Raw genomic sequence first — 3,180 nt, 5'->3', positions numbered from 1 at the left:
TGATATTTCCATGGAGTTTAGATCGCTAGATAAGAGATGCCTCAAAATGGGTAAACTTCGGGTATAATTTATTAAATGACTTATGTGACTAACTACAATTAGTATACATACATAATTGCATCAGAAAATGTATTTTTAATCAGAAAGATTGATGATAGAAATATATTGGGAAGTGAATCAGGGAAGTTTTGATGTTGGCTGCGTCATGATATCTTGAGGATTAATTAGTTGAAGTAGCCCATGCCATGATAGCTATTCTTCAACCGATCTAACTCAGACACCCCCTTTGAACTATTTGGATTGGTGAAGATTATTCTCGTATTGTCATTGACTCGAAGTGACATGGTTATTGAGATGATGTTAATTGATAGATGTTGTAGTTGGACACACCAAAGAGAACATGTACTCCTAATTGCTTTGTGATGGACGTTGTTGTAAAGTGTGACATGCGTTGCATAGCATCGTTTAGTGCCTATGGATATTCCCCACCATACCCTAAGGTAGTTACATGATACTTCATGTTTATATGGTTGACATTGACTGACTATAATTGTTATATGTAATTATGTTATTTTAATATTATAATCTATGTACATACACACTACAATAATTATAGTTGGTATCTTACTTTTTCCTATGTCTTCTTTTGTCTAGTATTGAACAAGTTGAGCATAGATACGGTATGGATATCCACTTTTGCACTAAACTTGTCATAATTGGTATCTTACTCTCTCCTATGTCTTTTTTTGCCCGGTATTAAACAGGTTAAGCACATATGTGGTATGGATGTTAAATTAATTCTAATTAGTGGTCCATGTTCTTGGAAGTTACTAGTTTGAATGAACGTGCCTATTGTGATGATGGTTGGCAATTAATGAATCAAACTAGTGGGGGTGTTGTTAACTCCCTCCCCTCTCACTTCATGGGTAGTTTCTGTGAAAGTGGAGGAGTTACTTTCTCCAATAACTCCTCCTAAACCCTTCTATAAATAGAGGCACTCACACTCATGCATTGGACAAGCATCCTATTCCATCCATTCTTTGCTATCTAATGTATAGAAATACAAACTGAGAATTATAAAAATGTTAAGTGTCATTTTGTGAATGAAATGTATATGATTTTAGTGCACTTAGTCTGTAGTCATGATGCAAATTGTGTACAACTTCCAAGAAGTTGTTTTAATTTTGTCTTGTTTAGGAACTTACATGTGTTTATGTCAATTGTAGAATAAGAAACATGAAAAAAGATGAGAAAAAGGAGAAGTTTGGGGGTTTTGAACAATACACCGCTCGCCTGAGCCACAACCTCGCCCAAGCGTGGGGACTGTTTCTCAAGCGAAAAATGGAGGAAAAAAAATTCTCAAATCCCTGCCTGTCCCTCGCCCAAGCGAGGGACTGTCGCTCAAGCGATAGTTGAAGAAAAAAGTACCTGTTACCCGACCTGGTCCTTGCCCAAGCGAGAGCACCTCACCCAAGCGAGGTGTTCATGGTTGAAAGTGGCCATTTCTCTCGCTCAAGCGAGAATCTCTAGCTTGAGCGAGAGACTAGAAGTCTTGAACAAATATAAGCATTTATGAAAATCAAAACATGTGATACAACCTTTTTCCACACGAATTTGGAGAGAGAAACACTAGAGAGGAGGAGAGAAGTCGTGAAACCGAATTTAGATCTATAAATTCTCGTAATTTCTCATCATAAAAGTGTTGTAGTGGCAAGGATGAGTGGCTAGTTCTTCAGTGTTGGGATTGAAAATATAATCTTCTAACCTTTGTACTCATGGATTCAATTCTTTAATGTATTTAGTTATTTGATTTTGGGAAGTTTATCCCGCGCTTAATGCTTGAATTTATTTTGCTACTGAAGTCTTATTATTAGATCCAAGTTTAACTGGGAAATTGAACTTGGTATCAAATATGGTTTATCTTCCTTGACACATCATTGCTCTAGGAATGGACAATGATGTATGAATTGCTTTTACATTAAACTTAAGGCTAGATAATTGGTGAAATATTGATAAGTGCAAAAAGTATACACTTTTCACCATCATTTTATGGCACTTATCCTATGCAAATTGTAGAAAACCAACTTAAAAACAATACTTTTTGGATAAAATATCACAATCTTGTATATTTGTGTTTGTATTTCTCTTTAATGTGTTTTGTAGGATTTAGAAAGAAAAAGAAAAGAGAATAAAGACTCATGGTCCAAGAAGAAAAAGAAGTCAAACTCAAGGTGCTCAAGCTGGCAACTTAGCATGGACCAAGTTAAGATGATACGCTGAGCTGACCTGGACACCAGTCTGGCACGGTCAGACCCAACCTGGCAACTTAGCGGACCTGCTTGACCGCTCAGCCTAGCACGACAAAGTCTGACACGGTCAGAAAACAAGCTTGGAACGGTCAGACACAAGCCTGGCACACGCCCAAGCTGCTCAAGCAGGCAGCTCAGCGGTGCCACATGTGTGCTCAGCGGTGAACCAGACACCTGGCCAGGTCAGCAAGCACCAAGCCACGTCTCAGTCAGCACAGTCAAAGCTGCTCGAGCAGGCAGCTTAGCGGTGCCACATGTGTGCTCAGCGGTATGCACCCAGAATTAACTTAGCCATCAAGAAACCATGAAGTCATGCATGACCTCACTTCAAGTAGCCCACCATAGACTTTTCAGAAGTAGCTCACCTTAGCTGGTCCCATAGCTCACAACTAGCCTCGGTGAGTCAAGCTTAAGGAGGTGACCAAGCTACTTGACCAAGTGACCAAACCCATGCTGAAGGGTTTGGTCAGCTGCTGAACGGTGCAAAGAAGCAGCTCAGCGATGGCAGGGAAAACTCTATAAATAGGAAAGCATTTCCTTCATTCAAGAGGACTTCTTCCCTAAAGAAAAAAACACAATTCTCTCTTCTTATTTCTTAGTTTGAAAGCTCGGTTCATAGAAGCTTTTGTAAGTAAGTTTCATAGTTTTTAGTTTACAATTCAAGAGGAGAAAGGAGAAGGCAAATTAGATGCAAAAAACCATTTTGTAATCTCATTTGGAACATAAAGCATCCAATCCTTGGATGGATGGCTCATGCTCCAAACAATTTCATTTGAAAGTTGATTATGTAATTCTTCTTCTTCTTTTATTCTAAATTTTAATTTTAATCATTCAAGTTGGTGTTTTGGTTAATTTTATTTGTTTGAGAATT

This window comes from Lupinus angustifolius, chromosome LG12, assembly GCF_001865875.1.
Source record: "Lupinus angustifolius cultivar Tanjil chromosome LG12, LupAngTanjil_v1.0, whole genome shotgun sequence".
Lineage (NCBI taxonomy): Eukaryota > Viridiplantae > Streptophyta > Magnoliopsida > Fabales > Fabaceae > Lupinus > Lupinus angustifolius.
Note: the sequence above shows the minus strand (reverse complement) of the source record.